The 16,334-nt window shown below is 46.0% G+C and overlaps 1 long non-coding RNA gene across 6 annotated transcripts; it reads left to right on the forward strand.

Moving 5' to 3' along the window:
- The first annotated feature begins 4 nt into the window (after nt 1–4).
- LOC107967134 (uncharacterized) lies at nt 5–10,981 on the forward strand. Of its 6 annotated transcripts, XR_008537862.2 has the most exons (5): nt 5–100; nt 5,899–6,038; nt 6,655–6,830; nt 8,717–9,070; nt 10,576–10,981. It is a non-coding gene; the product is annotated as an uncharacterized LOC107967134 (long non-coding RNA). The 6 variants fall into 6 exon arrangements; XR_008537860.2 differs by lacking the exon at nt 6,655–6,830; XR_008537861.2 differs by lacking the exon at nt 6,655–6,830 and having other exon boundaries at nt 8,724–9,070.
- Nucleotides 10,982–16,334: the final 5,353 nt, after the last annotated feature.

The raw sequence follows: 16,334 nt of genomic DNA on the forward strand, positions 1-16,334 counted from the left end.
CGAGCCGGAAGTGGGGGGGTTGTCTGCTCTCAGGCCCCGCCTCCCCGGGGCCGGCTCGGGCCACGTCTCGCGCGCTGCCAGAAGGAGCTATTTTGAGCAGGTCTGTGGCGGAAGTGGGTGTTCCCGGGTCTCTGCTGCCCAGCTGTGCCCGCTGCCGTCTTGGGGTCCCGGGGTGCGCGGGTTGGGCTGGGTGAGCTCAGAGGCACCTTGTCGGCAGCCGAGCCTGAAGAGGCGACCTCGAAACGCCTCGTGAGACCTTTCGCGGGCACACGCCCTTCGCGTTCCTCCGCTTCCTCCCACGTTTCTTCAGCCCCTGGCGGGGCGCTGGGGTGCCCGGTAGTTAAGGGTGGGGTGGCAGCGAGCGTTTCTGTGCACCCGCAGCGTGCCACGCCCGTGCTAAGCACTTTGCCTATAGAGCCAGTGAATTAATTCTGCAATAGCACAGTGAAGAACTTCGCCCCATTTTACAGACGTGGAAATAGGCTCATCAAGTGCTCTGTAATTGTAAAACCTGGGATAACAAAGGAGCAAAACGCAATGTAGAGGCAAGTGTGTGGGACTTGACTTTGGTTAGAAATAGGCTTTGCAGGCCAGGCGCGGTGGCTCTTGCCTGTAATCCTAGCACTTTGGGAGGCCGAGACGGGCGGATTATCTGAGCTCAGGAGTTCGAGACCAGCCTGGGCAACATGGTGAAACCCCGTGTCTACTAAAATACAAAAAATTAGCCGGGCGTGGTGGCGTGCGCCTGTAGTCCCAGCTACTCGGGAGGCTGAGGCAGGAGAATTGCTTGAACCTGGGAGGTGGAGGTTGAAGTGAGCAGAGATCGTGCCACTGCACTCCAGCCTGGGCGACAGAGCGAGACTCTGTCTCCAAAAAAAAAAAAAAAAAAAAAAAGAAAGAAAGAAATAGGCTTTGCAAGTTAGTAGTTCTGTGACTGAATCCCAGTCTGTATAAGACCCTCAGGCATCCCCCGGTCCAAACCAAAACCTGTCTGCGAAGGATGATTTCACAGGAGCAAACCAAGACTTTATTTCCAGTTTTATAACCTGCCTTGGGGTCTTCGGCTAGGAAGCTAAGAGACACAGAAAGCTGAGATTGGGCAAAGACAGGATCTACCATCCACTCCGAGCTCTGGGAGCACCTGAAATGCGATTTGATGTCACCACCACCATCCCCAGTTCAACCACAGTTCATGTGTGGAATTTAACCTGCAAAGTTGGGTTTGCTGAGACCCAACGCCGGTTGAATCATGTGAAGATCAGATCCTTTCACTATGTATTTGCTTTAATTTTTCCAACTAGTTCGGATCTAACATGAAGTACGGTATTGAGGCTCACTCCAGAAGTGAAAATATACAATCGTCAGGCAGATTTTAGTTCTTTGCCTGCCCTTTTCAAAAATCAATGACTGGGCTGGGCGCGGTGGCTCACGCCTGTAATCCCAACATTTTGGGAGGCCAAGGCGGGCGGATCACCTGAGGTCAGGAGTTTGAGACCAGCCTGACCAATATGGTGAAACCCGTCTCTACTAAAAATATAAAAATTAGCCAGGCGTGGTGGCGTGTGCCTGTATTCCCAGCTACTCGGGAGTCTGAGACAGGAAAATTGCTTGAACCTGGGAGGGGGAGGCTTCAGTGAGCCAAGATCTCACCACTGCACTCCAGCCTAGGCGACAGAGCGAGACTCCTTCTAAAAAAAAAAAAAAAAAAAAAATCAATGACTGTGACTCTGTTTTCATTTCCTCTTTGGCAACATAGGGACAATTTTTACTGCTGGGGCTGAAATTACAAACATAAGACACAGCCTCTCCTCTAGAGCAGCTGGGCAGCTAGACTTCCATCTGCTTGCTTTTTTTTTTTTTTTTTTAGACACGGAGTCTTGCTCTGTCGCCCAGGCTGGAGTGCAGTGGCGCCATCTCGGCTCACTGCAAGCCCCGCCTCACGGGTTCACGCCGTTCTTCTGCCTCAGCCCCCCGAGTAGCTGGGACTACAGGCGCCCGCCACCACGCCCAGCTAATTTTTTGTATTTTTAGTAGAGACAGGGTTTCACCATGTTAGCCAGGATGGTCTTGATCTCCTGACCCAGTGATCCGCCCGCCTCGGACTCCCAAAGTGTTGGGATTACAGGCGTGAGCCACCGCGCCCAGCCCATCTGCTTTCTTAAATTTCTATTGGAACAGAGTCATGCCTCTTCATTAGGTATTGTCTGTGGCTGCTTTTTTGATAAAAGGGCACGGTCGACTAGTTGTAGAGACTATATGGCTCACAAGTCCTAAAATATTTACTCTCTGGCCCTTTACAGAATATATTTGCTGATCTCCAGTCTAGAGTGTTACTGATGGGTTTCTGACACAGAAATATCTGGCTGAGATGGTCCAACATACCGAGAAACTCATTCTCTCCTATGAGAAAGTCATATTCTCTGATAGCATCTTTGGTCACCTGAAACCTAGAGTCCATTGAAGGCACAGCTCTGGGAACTGCAAAACTGTTCTGTGGAGTGTTATGGAGAGTAAAGCCAGGCAGACCAGCTGCTTCTGAGGGCTGTGGATAAAATAGAGAATGATACACTTACATCCTCTACCTTTTGTTTCCAGGCACGGATCATTTCAGGTGCCTTCTGTGCAGAAATAGCTGAATAAACTTGGAGCTTGGTCCTCTTTGTTGTTGAATTTACAATGTTATTTGAATGTAAGACCTTGTAGATACGACATTTGAAAGTTAGGGCTCTGGAATGGCACTGCCTGGCTTCAGACCCTTCATTTTTTTGCTAAATGACAACAAACAAGAAGCTTAGGCTCTGTGCCTCCGTTTCATCATAGTCAATTCTGGTATTTGCAGTAGTTATGTTGAATAAAGTCACCCAGTACACGGACTTAGCAAATACTGCTCCTTGGAAACCACAGCTCCTAGGGAAGATACAGGGTTAGGTTCCTGTGAACCTCTGATCACAACATTTTTATCAACAGATCAATATACATAACTTTGTTTTTGTGTGTGTGTTTCTATTTAAAGATGCTTTATTTAGGCCAGACACAGTGGCTCGTGCCTATAATCCCAGCACTTCGGGAGGCCGAGGCGGATGGATCACCTGAGGTCAGGAGTTCAAGACCAGCCTGGCCAACATGGTGGAACCCTATCTCCACTAAAATCACAAAAATTAGCCAGGTGTTGTGGCCCATGCCTATAGTCCCAGCTACTGGGGAGGCTGAGGCAGGAGAATCACTTGAACCCGGGAGGTGGAGGCTACGGTGAGCCAAGATCACGCCATTGTACTCCAGCCTGGGCAACAGAGCGAGACTCCATCTCAAACAAAACAAAACAGAAACAAACAAAAAGAAGCCTTATTTAATGTCTATTATTGACTCATTAATTAACATTGAAAATGAGATGGGAATAATATAGGGTGGTCACAGGAGAATTAAATTCCAGGCAGCAGTTTTACATAACTAGAGACTATCGTCTGCTAAGACCCTGAAAAACCAAGGTATGAACCAAGCTGGCTAAGACCAACTGGACCCAACATGGTGCTGGGCTTGACCCAGGCTTCCCCTAGGACCTCATTATGTGCTCATTAACATACTAAACACACAACCACCAGTACCATGACAGTTTCAGGAACACTCAGATTTGGCGCATAAATGGGTGACACCACCGCTCCAAGAAATCTCTACCTTTTCCCAGGAATTTTCATGAATATTCCACCTCTTGGTTGAAGAAACCCATAAAGGTAGAAACCCCGAACCATTGCTCGACTTTCTCTTGAGTAGGCCTGCATTCCTCTTTCTTGAGTATGTAATTTTCACCTTGTAATAAGTCTTTGTACTTTCACTATTTTCTGACTCATCCTTGAATTCCTTTTCGTAATGACATCAAGAGCCCAGGGTCAAGGTCCCACCTGCGTTTGGGCACCTCCCCAGCCCACTGGTATCAAACCCACAGACAATGGCATATAACTCATGCCTGAATGAAGTACATCTAACATGTATTTTCTCCCTAAGACAGACCTTTTGCACTGAGGAACACTAGATAACACTTCAACCCTACGTGTGGGGGCCATTTAAAAATGCAAAACCGCCACCCAAAAAAAAGCAAAAAATGACAAAAATGAGGCGCTAAACAGACCAAGAAAAGGACAGTTGTTGGCAGTAGGTGAGCAGAAATGAGGGCAGAGAGAGAGTGCTTGCTGGGTCTCAGCCAGGGACTCCAACACGCGGCGACTCGGATTTTCCCCACTCCAGGCACATGGCATGTACAGGCTCATGGCCTCAGAAACGCTGCAAGTATTGATTTGTGGGGGGAGGGGGGGAGGTTACACATAAATTTTTTACCTACTAAGTGAATTTGCAAATGTGGAATCTATGAATCATGAGAATCAACTGTATGCTAAAATAGAGGAGTAATAGGACCTGCCTCATCAGATGGCTATGGGAATTCAATGATATATGAGTGCATGTAAATTGCTTATAATGGGGCATTACACAGAGAGGACTGAGTATTAGCCACTTTTTTTGTGTGTTTTTTTGTTTGTTTTTGTTTTGTTTTTGAGATGGAGTCTCGTCCTGTTGCCCAGGCTGGTGTGCAGCGGCGCGATCTTGGCTCACTGCAACCTCCGCCCCCTGAGTTCAAGCGATTCTCTTGCCTCAGCCTCCCTAGTAGCTGGGATTACAGGCGTGTGCTACCACACCCAGCTAATTTTTGTATTTTTAGTAGAGACGGGGTTTCGCCATGTTGGCCAAGCTGGTCTCAAACTCCTGACCTCAGGTGATCTGCCTGCCTTGGCCTCCCAAAGTGCTGGGATTACAGGCGTGAGCCACCACCCCTGGGCCCGTTGTTACTATTATTGATTACAAAAGAGCAGGACTCTGGTATTTGGAAGAGGATTCTCTAGAGTTTGGAACAACTTGAAGTCCCTGAGTCCCAAACCATTCCGAACCCCTCCACGGTGCCGCCTTCGTCACACCAGGCAGAAGCCCTTCCCTTGTCACCGGAAACTCCCTCTGGAAGGAGCTGTTCTCTGTCATTAAAGGGAGTTCCCTTTCAGGAGGAAGCCAATACTCCCCTTCATGCTCCACCCTTTATTGTCATTATTTGAAAATAGAAGGTTTATTTTTATGTTCTGAACACAAAACTAAGAATATTACAATTATGAGAATTTTGAGAATAAAAGTGAATAATTGATGGGGATAGGAGTAAAATTAAATATGCATTATTGGTCTGAGCCTCCTGACATGTCTCTTATAATGTTCAGAAGTATTAATTTGGTTTTCGGGTATTCACCATGGATGGCCAGGGGAAAATTCTTAAGGATTATGAAACCAGGCTACTACGGACTTACTCTGAGTTTTTTTATTTCAATTTTTTTAAAGCATATTAATTTCAATAAATTGTTACTTAATTTAGTTCACATGTATTTGATATGGTTTAAATAATTTTTATTGAGGATTAGTATACGTCCAGAAAAGTGCACATAAACGTTTACAGCTTGATGAATTTTCACAAACTGAACCCCCCTGTGGAATGAACACTCAGTAACAGTGGCACCAGCGTCCTGGGGGCTCCCTTCAACCCCCCTTCCAGGCCCAAAATGAAAATGCCAAGTATCTGTGAAGACTCAGAGCAACCTGAACTCCCATAGAGTTGCTGGTGGGAATGGAAAATGGTACAACCACTTTGGAAAACAGTTTGGCAGTTAAACATACACATACATGACCCAGCAGTCCCACTCGTAGGTATTTACTCTAGGGAAATGAAAACATACGTCCACACAAATATCTGTAGGAAGTGTTTATAGCAGCTGTATTTGTAATTGCCAAAACTGGTAAAGGAAAAGCTTGTTCTACTCACAACACGTCTGACATCCATGTGTAGGTTTTCTTTTCTTTTCTTTTTTTTTCAAGACAGGATCTTTCTCTTATCATCCAGGCTGGACTGTGGTGGCACAATTATGGCTCATTGCAGCCTTGATCTCCAAGGCTCACACCATCCTCCAACCTCAGCCTCCCAAGTAGCTGGGACTATGGGTGTGCACTATCCTCAGGTAATTTTTTTTTTTTAATTTTTGTTAGAGACAGGGGTGTCACTACATTGCCCATGCTGGTCTCGAACTCCTGGCCTTAAGCAATCTTCCCTCCTCGGCCTCCCAAAGTGCTAGGATTACAGGTGTGGGCCACTGTGCCCAGCCCAACATGTGGGTTTTCCACACCAAGCAATTCTCTGCAGACGCCAACTGGGTATCCTACAATTTAATTCAATTTTGACACTAACTCTGTGGAGTTAGCACAGACCCCATAGGTTAAGAGCTCAGTCCCAGAAGACTGCCCCTGCTTCAGGCATCAATCCCAAGTAGTGGGTCCCCAGGTTACCACACTGGCTACAAATCAGAGGGGCCCACGAGCTCCTCCTTAGTTTTGTCATTTGCTAGAGCTCACAGAGCTCAGGGAAACACCTTACTTCCAGTTGCCGATTTATTATAAAGGATACAAATGAACAGCAGATGAAGAGAAGCATAGGGCAAGGTCTGGAAGGGTCCCAAACCCAAGAGCTTTTGTTCCCATGGAGCTGGGGGTGCACCACGCTCCTGGCACATGTATGTGTTCACGAACCACAAAGTTCTCTGTACCCTGGCCTTTAGAATTTTTTTTTTTTTTTTCGAGATGGAGTTTTGCTGTTCTTGCCCAGGCTGGAGTGCAACAGCGTGATCTCAGCTCACTGCAACCTCCACCTCCCGGGTTCAAGTGATCCTGCTGCCTCAGCCTCCCGAGTAGCTGGGATTACAGGCATATGCCACCACAGGCGTGAGGCGTGAGCCACCACACCTGGCCATGCCCAGGTAATTTTTTGTATTTTTAGTAGAGACAGGGTTTCGCCATGTTGGCCAGGCTGGTCTCGAACTCCTGACCTCAGCTGATCCACTCGCTTTGGCCTCCCAAAGTGCTGGGATTACAGGTGTGAGCCTCCAGGCCTGGCCAAAGTTAATTCTTTACAGAGCAATATTAAAAATAAAGAAGGTTGGCCAGGCGCGGTGCCTCACACCTGTAATCCCAGCACTTTGGGAGGTCAAGGTGGGGGCATCATGAGGTCAGGCGATCGAGACCATCCTGGCCAACATGGTGAGACCCCGTCTCTACTAAAAATACAAAAATTAGCTGGGCCTGGTGGCATGCACCTGTAGTCCCTGCTACTTCAGAGGCTGAGGCGGGAGAATCGCTTGAACCCAGGAGGCAGAGGTTGCAGTGAGCCAAGATCGCGCCACTGCATTCCATCCTGGTGACAGAGCGAGACTCTGTCTCAAAAAAGAAAAGAAAAGAAAAGAAATAAAGAGGGTCACTTTATGATAAATGATAAAAAATTCAACTCACCAGGAAGACGTAACAATTCTAAATATTCTAAATCAGAATGTACCAATAACAAGACCTCAAAACTCATTTTGTATTCTTTTGGAACTTGAGAAAATAATTCTAGCATTCATCTGTAACACTAAATGGTCAAAAATAGCAAAGAAGTTAGCATGCCTTTATTTCTCAAAATGGCTACAAAATATTTATTACTTTTGTAATAGAAAAAGAGTGTTTTTGTTTTGTTTTTTGTTTTTTAAGACCGAGTCTTGCTCTGTTGCCCAGGCTGGAGTCCAGTTGCACAATCTCGGCTCACCACAACCTCCACCTCCCTGATTGAAGCAATTCTCCTGCCTCAGCCTCCCGAGTAGCTGGGACTACAGGCGTGTGCCACCATGCCTGGCTAATTTTTTGCAATTTTAGTAGAGACAGGGTTTCATCATGTTAGCCAGGCTGGTCTGGAACTCCTGACCTCATGATCTGCCCGCCTTGGCCTCCCAAAGTGCTAGGATTACAGGCGTGAGCCCCCGCGCCCTGCTGAAAAAGTGTGTTTTAAAATAGAAAACTGTTTTTTAGGAGAAATGCTCTTTAGCAACAACAACAACAACAAAAAAACCCAACTTAATCCCAATACACATTTTAAAGTAGTATATAGCATGCAATAGCTGAGGTATAAACCTTCCTATCCATTCCTTATTAAATTATTGCCGGAAGTTCAAGTCACTCCACTCAAAAGGACTTCAAATAAGTGGGAAAATCGTTCTTTGAGAAGAAGGTATATGATTTGATATTGTTTTTCCTAGAGAAGAAAAAGAAACAAACCCATTAGAGTGTTGCAGAACCTGAATGGTTTTTCAAGAATTATGTTGATCAACTTTCTGTGTAGAGTAGCAAATAACAAGTGTCACCGATTTGAACAATAGTGTATTTGGGAAATAGAGAAAGGGCTGCTTCCTGTCCTTTGAGATCTTCACAGCAACCACAAACCCTATCTTGTCATCTGTGTTCCGGCATGCCCAGGCACATTTGACCAATTCTAAACGCTAAACGTTACTCCAGCACCCAAGTGTAACCCGTCACGAGGTGAGTCACAGTGAATCCTAACCAGGACCCCAGTGGGAAATGCTGCCTCCCCTTTAGGTTTCTGATTTCACTTCAGTTTCCCGCTAGCACTTATGGTGTCACTGATCACCCCTCCCCACCCCCCATCTCTTTCACAATTTTGTCTTCCGTGGGTCACGTATGTTTTGGAGATGTCTGACTTTCCCAAGAGCTGGTATTGAATTTCCACCCAGTGTTTCCAGGACGGCAGCCTGTGTGAAGTGCTAGGGAAAGCCTTTTCATGCCTTGAAAAATACACACAAGTATTTCTCTTCCTGAGCTTCAAGGAGACTCTGCATTCAAAAGACCACTCCCGGGCACTGCCTTCTACCAACTTCCCCATCCAACTCTGATTGCATCGGACCACTGTCTTCCCTCCATGCCTCCAGCCCTGAGGTTGTCAACGGGGTGCTCCAGCCTCCATGTGCACCCTGTGACTTCCTTCATCCTAGTCCTGCTGACCCTCGTGGCTTCTCCTGCTCCAAGGCCAAGCTCGGGACCCTGTCATCATCCCCGGGGACAGGCCCCATCTTAGAGAGAATCCACCCAGCTCCCCACTCCTGAGCCATCTTCCAGCTATCCCGCCTCGAGACTCCCACCGCACCTGCTCCTGGGCTGCAGCTGCACCCAACAAGTATGTCATTCTCTTGCCAATAGAGTGTCTTCCACGTCCTTGTCCTTCCCACACTCCCCTTGGCAACCCCACCCCGCCGGATGAATCCAGATGCCCACCTTCATGCCTGCCCCTGGGTGGGTGCTGAGGGAGACCCGTGGCTTTTTCCTGCAACCAGGCCTTCTGCGCTGCCAGAAACCCCATGCTCACCTGGCATGGTGCTCACACCCAGCCCCCTCCACCATTTTCGAACCCACCTCATTCTCTTTCAGCAGGTCTTGCCTCTTTCTTCAAAGAGAAAATAGCAGCCCTGTCATGGGAACTCCCTTAACTCCCTTCCTCCCTGCCTGCGCGAGTCCTGAAGAAACACACGTCCATCCTTTTCTCCTCCCTTCCAGTAGCATTGGAAGAGGTGTTCTCACCAATGAAATATCTTCTCACCTGAGATGTGGGTTCTATCCCCCACAATCTCCTGGGGAACTTTATCCCACTGATTAACTACTGCCTCTCTGGGACGTCCCACCTGTCTCTACTGGAATCTTACCTTTTTTTTTTTTTTTTTTTTTTTGAGATGGAGTCTTGCTCTGTTGCCCAGGCTGGAGTGTAGTGGCGCGATCTCGGCTCGCTGCAAGCTCTGCCTCCCAAGTTCACGTTATTCTGCCTCAGCCTCCTGAGTAGCTGGGACCACAGGCGCCTGCCACCACACCTGGCTAATTTTTTTTATATTTTTAGTAGAGATGGGGTTTCACCATGTTAGCCAGGATGGTCTCGATCTCCTGACCTCATGATCCACCCGCCTTGGCCTCCCAAAGTGCTGGGATTACAGGTGTGAGCCACCGCGCCCGTCCTGGCATCTTCCCTTTAACAGTGACACATGGCAGGGCCCAGTGGCTCAGCCTGTAATCCCAGCACTTTGGGAGGCCTAGGCAGGAGGATTGCTTGGACCCAGGAGTTCAAGACCAGCCTAGGCAACAAAGGGGGACCATTTTTCTCTATAAAAATCTAAAAAATTAGCCAGGTGAGGTGGCATGCCTCTGTAGTCCCAGCTACTTGGGAGGCTGAGGTGAGTGGAGTGCTTGAGCCCAGGAGTTCAAGATTGCAGTGAGCTATGATCATGCCACTGCACTCCAGCCTGGGCAACAGAGGAAAACCTCGACTCAGAAAAGAAAGGAAAAAAGAAGAAAAGAGAAATAGAGCTTTTCCAGCTCTCTGAAAGCTGTGTGTTGCTTGTTCTTTGCACACATCCCTTTTCTCCTTCCCTGTGGGTAACAAACTCTTGGTTTTTGTGAGCACCATCTCCTTGTTTTTTGTTATAGTTTGACACCTTTGCATGCATTCCTAGTCAAACTTGTTTCATTTTGAGCAGCGTATGAATGAATCGTGCTGCATGCATCCTTCTGTGCCTGGCTTCCCATGCTCTTCATCATGCTTTGGTTGTTATATGTAGCTGTAACTTGTTTATATTTATTGCTGTTTGGCATGTCATTATGTGAATGATCACGATTTGTTTATCTGTTTCCCTGTAGGTCAACATGTGGATTGCTTCTAGAATTTGGATATTATGAACACTGCTGTGCTGAACATTCTTGTACACTTATATGGTTTGGCTGTGTCCCCACCCAAATCTCATCTTGAATTGTAGCTCCCATAATTCCTATGTGTCGTGGGAGGGACCCAATGGGAGGTAATTGAATCATAGGGGCAGGTCTTTCCCCTGCTATCCTTGTGATAGTGAATAAGTCTCATGAGATCTGATGGTTTTATACATGGGAGTTCCCCTGCACAATACATGGGAGTTCCCCTGCACAAGCCCTCTTGTCTGCCACCATGTAAGATGTGCCTTTGCTTCTCCTCTGCCTTCCACCATAATTGTGAGGACTCCCCAACCATGTGGAACTGTGAGTCCATTAAACCTCTTTCCTTTGTAAATTACCCAGTCTTGGGTCTGTCTTTATTAGCCGCATGAGAACATACCAATTTATACACGTCTTCTGGAACCCATTTCTTTCTGGTAGGTACTAGGAGTGACACTGTCAGGCTGTAGGATATAAGATGCTTCAACCTTATAAGATAATGCCAATGGAGTGTATGAAAGCCCCATTATGCTACATCTACCCTATTCTTGGTATTGTCAGACTTTTAAATGTTTGCTTCTCTGGTTGATACGTAATAGAATTTTGTTGTGGTTTTAATTTGCATTTTTAAAATTCCTAATGAGGATGGGCACCATTTCTTGTATCTGTTAACCATTTGGATTTCTCTCTTACAAAATACCCGTTCAAGAGTTTTAATTTTTCTACTGAGTCTTCTGGATTTTTCTCACAGACTTGCAGGGGTCCTTTGTGGATTATATATTCTGGACATGAGGGTTGTCAGTTACATTTGTTGTAAATATCTTTTCCTACTCTATGGCCAGTCTTTTTGCTCTCTTTATATATCTTTTTTTTTTTTGGTAGAGATTTTTAAAAGATAAATAATAAATTGATAAACGAGAATGGAACACAAACTCTAAGTAATGGTTGTAATGGACTGTAGCCCATTGACTAAAATCAGAATCTTTTGAGTCTATCTACACTGATAAAAAAAGATTGGCCTGGTGTTGTGGTTCACACCTGTAATTCCAGCACTTTGGGAAGCCGAGGTCGGCAGATCACTTGAAGCTAAGAGTTCGAGACCAGCCTGGCCAACATGATGAAACCCCATCTCTACTAAAAATACAAAAATTAGTTGGGCCTGGTGGTACATGCCTGTAATCCCAGCTATCTGGGAGGCTGAGGCAGGAGAATAGCTTGAACCCGGGAGGTAGAGGTTGCCATGAGCCAAGATCGAGCCACTGCACTCCAGCCTGAGCAACAGAGTGAGACTCTGTCTCAAAAAAAAAAAAAAAAAAAAAAAAAGGTTTATTTATTTATTTATTTGAGACAGAGTCTCATTCTGTCTCCCAGGCTGGAATACAGTGGCGAGATCTTGGCTCACCGCAACCTCTGCCTTCTGGGTTCAAGCAATTCTCCTGCCTCAGCCTCCTAAGTAGCTGGGATTACAGGCACACGCCACCACACCCAACTAATTTTTTGTATTTTTAGTAGAGATGAGGTTTCATCTTGTTGGCCAAGCTGATCTCAAACTGCTGACCTCAGCCTTGGCCTCCCAAAGTGGTGGGATTACAGATGTGAGCCACCGCGCCCAGCGTTATTTTAGTTTTTTAGAGACAGGGTCCCACTCTGTCACCCAGGCTGAAGTGCAGTGGCACAATCATGGCTTACTGCAGCCTCAACCTCCTAGGCTCAAGTGATCCTCCCACCTCAGTACCACCATGCCTGGCTAATTTTTTATTTTTATTTTCAGCAAAGATGAGGTCTCTCTATGTTACTCAGGCTGGTCTTGAACTCCTGGGCTCAAGTGATCTGCCCACCTCTGCTTCCCAAAATGCTGAGATTACAGGCCTGAGCCACTGCACCCAGCCACTCTCTTTATAGTCTTAACCTTATGATTTTCTTCTTTTGATTTTTTTTTTTTTTGGTTTATTTGTCATTCCTTTCTAACTTCTTGAGATGGATGTTTATCCCATTAACTTTTTTTTTTTTTGAGACAGAGTCTCTCTCTGTTGCCCAGGCTGGAGTACAGTGGCGCGATCTCGGCTCACTGCAAGCTCTGCCTCCTGGGTTCATGACATTCTCCTGCCTCAGCCTCCTGAGTAGCTGGGACTACAGGCACCCGCCACCACGCCTGGCTAATTTTTTTGTATTTTTAGTAGAGGCGGGGTTTCACCGTGTTAGCCAGGATAGTCTCGATCTCCTGACCTCGTGATCCGCCCACCTCGGCCTCCCAAAATGCTGGGATTACAGGCATGAGCCACTGCGCCTGGCCTTTTCTTTTTTTTTTTTCTTTCTTGAGACGGAGTCTCGCTCTGTCTCCCAGGCTGGGGTGCAGTGGCGCAATCGCAGCTCACTGCAACCTCTGCCTCCTGGGTTCCAACGATTCTCTTGCCTCAGCCTCACTACGCCTGGATAACTTTTTGTATTTTTAGTAGAGATGGGGTTTCACCCTGTTAGCCAGGCTGATCTTGAACTCCTAACCTCAAGTGATCCACCTGCTTTGGCCTCCCATTAACTTTCAATCCTCCCCGCTCCTTAAGGTATGCACATACGAGTATACTTTTCGTCTATATACTGTTCAGCTGCACCCCACAGTTTTGGGGTATAGTATTCTCATTATTTTTCAGTTCAAGGTATTTCTAAATTCCTATTTGAATTAATCTCTGATCCATTTGTTATTTCAAAGTGTATATTAAAATTTCCAGATACATGGGGTTTTTCTAGCTTTTTGTTTTCAATTTCTAGGTTAACTGTACTTACGGTCAGAAAACACGGTCTGTTATTTTACTCCTGTGAGATTTGTTGAAACTGCTTTATGGTCCACCATATGGTCACTTTATATAAATGTTCTGAGTATGCTTGAAAAAGTGTGTGTTCTGCAGGGTTCTAGACGTGTAAATCAAGTCAAGTTTGTTAATTACGTTGTTCAAATCTTCTACATCCTTACTGATTTTTTTTGTCTACTTGTTTTATCAGTTACTGAAAGTGAAGTGTTCAAATCTTCTGCTTGATTACGGATTTTCTATTTATCCTTGATGCTCTATCAATTTTTGCTTTACTTACTGCCTTATCTACAGTACACAGCCCATGTAGCCAGTCTGCTGAAAGTTAGACTTGCAGGAAGCCAGATTACTACGTCCAGTAACAATCGAGGAAGCTAAACAATAACTTTTTTTTTTTTGAGATGAAATTGGGCGCGATCTTGGCTCACTGCAACCTCCGCCTCCCCAGGTTCAACTGATTCTCCTGCCTCAGCGTCCCGAGTAGCTGGGATTATAGGCATGCACCACCACGCCCAGCTAATTTTTGTATTTTTAGTAGAGATGGGATTTCGCCATGTTAGCCAGGCTAACTCCTGACCTCCCAAATCCTCCCTCCTTCCTGATCCACCCACGTTGGACTCCGAAAGTGCTAGGATTACAGGCATGAGCCACCGCACCTGGCCAAAACAATAACTTCTATCACAACCAGTCCACTACTGCCAGAACGTGATGAATAACTAACAGCTTCCCTAATTTTTGTCCCTGCTTCCAACTTAGGATCACCCAGGGAAAGCCAAAGATGCACCCATAGTCAACCACATAGTACCCCCTATCTCTAGTTAGCCCACCTTCAGCACCATGCCAATAGGGCAGACTTAGAGCGTTCCTTTTTGTCCACTATAAAGCTTTCCCACTCTTTTACCTATCTTTGAGTCTCTCTCTCTCTTTTTTTTTTTTTTTTTTGAGACAAGGTCTCACTCTGTTGCCCAGATTGGAGTGCAGGGGTGCGATCATGGTTCACAGTGTGATCAAACTCCTGGGCTCAAGCGATCCTCTTGCCTCTGCAAGCAATCATTTCTAACACTGTACATCCTGTCCATACAAAAAAAACATTAAAAATTAGTTGGCATGGTGGTGTGCACCCGAATCCCAGCTACTCAGGAGCTGAGGTAGGAGGATCTCTTGAACCCAGGAGGTTGAGATCAGCCCTGGCAACATAATGAGAGCCCTATCTCTACTGAAAAAAAAAATAGCCAAGCATGGTGGCATGTGCCTGTACTCCCAGCTACTCAGGAGGCTGAGGCAGGAGGATCACTTGAGCCTGGGAGGGCTGCAGTGAGCCATGATCATGTCACTGCACTCCAGCCTGGGCGACAGAGCGAGACCTTATCTCAAAATAAAAATGATGATAATAATAATAATAACGATGATAGGACTTCCAGAGGAAGAAGGGGAAATAGAGGCAGCTGAGGTCATTGGAGAAATGAAGCCCTAGCCTCATCCTCTGGGAGGTCCTCCATGTCCAGTGTCCTCCAGGGCCACATCTGAAGTGTATACTGGGGACTAGGAACTAGGTCCACCTTAGAGGATGAACAGCTTTGGCAGCCCACTTCCTGCCCATGCAAGTTTAGGGGCCTAAAGATTGTTTTTATTTTAATGCCCAAACAGTATAGAGTCTGCTTTCATGACTTCTTTGGCAATGCAATTCCCTCGAAGAAGTGGTAGACATCTGATCTGTTTGTTTCCAGTTCGTTTGCATGTGCAAGTAATCAGAGCCCAAACTCTCTTAAACGAAATGCTCAAACTTGATTTTACTTCTCTGCCTCCTCATCACCACAGGCTTCTCATTTCATTTGGGGTTAGCCCACCTGGTCTTTGTTACCGCGCTGAGTGTTAATTGGCCTTTACCACTCAAAGGCTTGTTTTCAGTGTTGTTTTCATATACGGTGTCTAGAAGCAACTGGATTTTTCTTAACCCACATGGGCACAAATGTCTGGACTCTGTTTATTACCTTTCACTTTTACTTGAAAATGGTCCAGTTGCTGCCCAAGAATATCTCTTTTGTTTAGTATTTGGCTAAATGCAACTGGCAAGAACCAAGGTCCACTGTTAGTATTCTGTTTTATACTATTTTCCCCTATGTCTACAGGCTCTGTAAGTATGTGGTTGACTTTCCAAGTCATCATAACAGACAGCTGGATCAAATGGTTGCCAATGTATTACATGGCGTGATGTCAGGTTCCACACAGCCTACTGCCTGACTTCTGAGCCAGTATCACATGATTTATTTATTTCTTTTTATTTATTAACAGTAGCACCCCACTTCTGATACTAATTCCAGTATTAGGACAATGCTATATGCTATCACAGTAGCTTAACACAACTGGACTTTAATGTTACAAAACTCAGAAAGTTCATTCACATGCTTTCAGATTCCACACTGCACCTAACCTGTATTTACTACAACTTTTTGCATTCTGGTTTTGTAACAGCAGGTTGTCCATAGTTGTTTGAAGAGAGAATCAAAATACTCTTGCCTTTCCAACTACACAACTGTATGAGGCCACATTTTCTTTACAAACTTCAACCAACACAACATTTTTCAATAACTTGAATGCAGAAACAAATATGAGAAGGCAGGCATTAAAGACATTCACAAAAATTTAGGCCAGGTGCGGTGGCTCACGCCTGTAATCCCAGCACTTTGGGAGGCTGAGGCGGGTGGATCACAAGATCAGGAGATCAAGACCATCCTGGCTAACACGGTGAAACTCCATCTCTACTAAAAATACAAAAAATTAGCCGGGCGTGGTGGCAGGCACCTGCAGTCCCAGCTACTCAGGAGGCTGAGGCAGGAGAATGGTGTGAACCTGGGAGGCAGAGCTTGCAGTGAGCCGAGATCACACCACTGCACTCCAGCCTGGGCG

This window comes from Pan troglodytes, chromosome 9 (assembly GCF_028858775.2).
Source record: "Pan troglodytes isolate AG18354 chromosome 9, NHGRI_mPanTro3-v2.0_pri, whole genome shotgun sequence".
Taxonomy (NCBI): Eukaryota; Metazoa; Chordata; class Mammalia; order Primates; family Hominidae; genus Pan; species Pan troglodytes.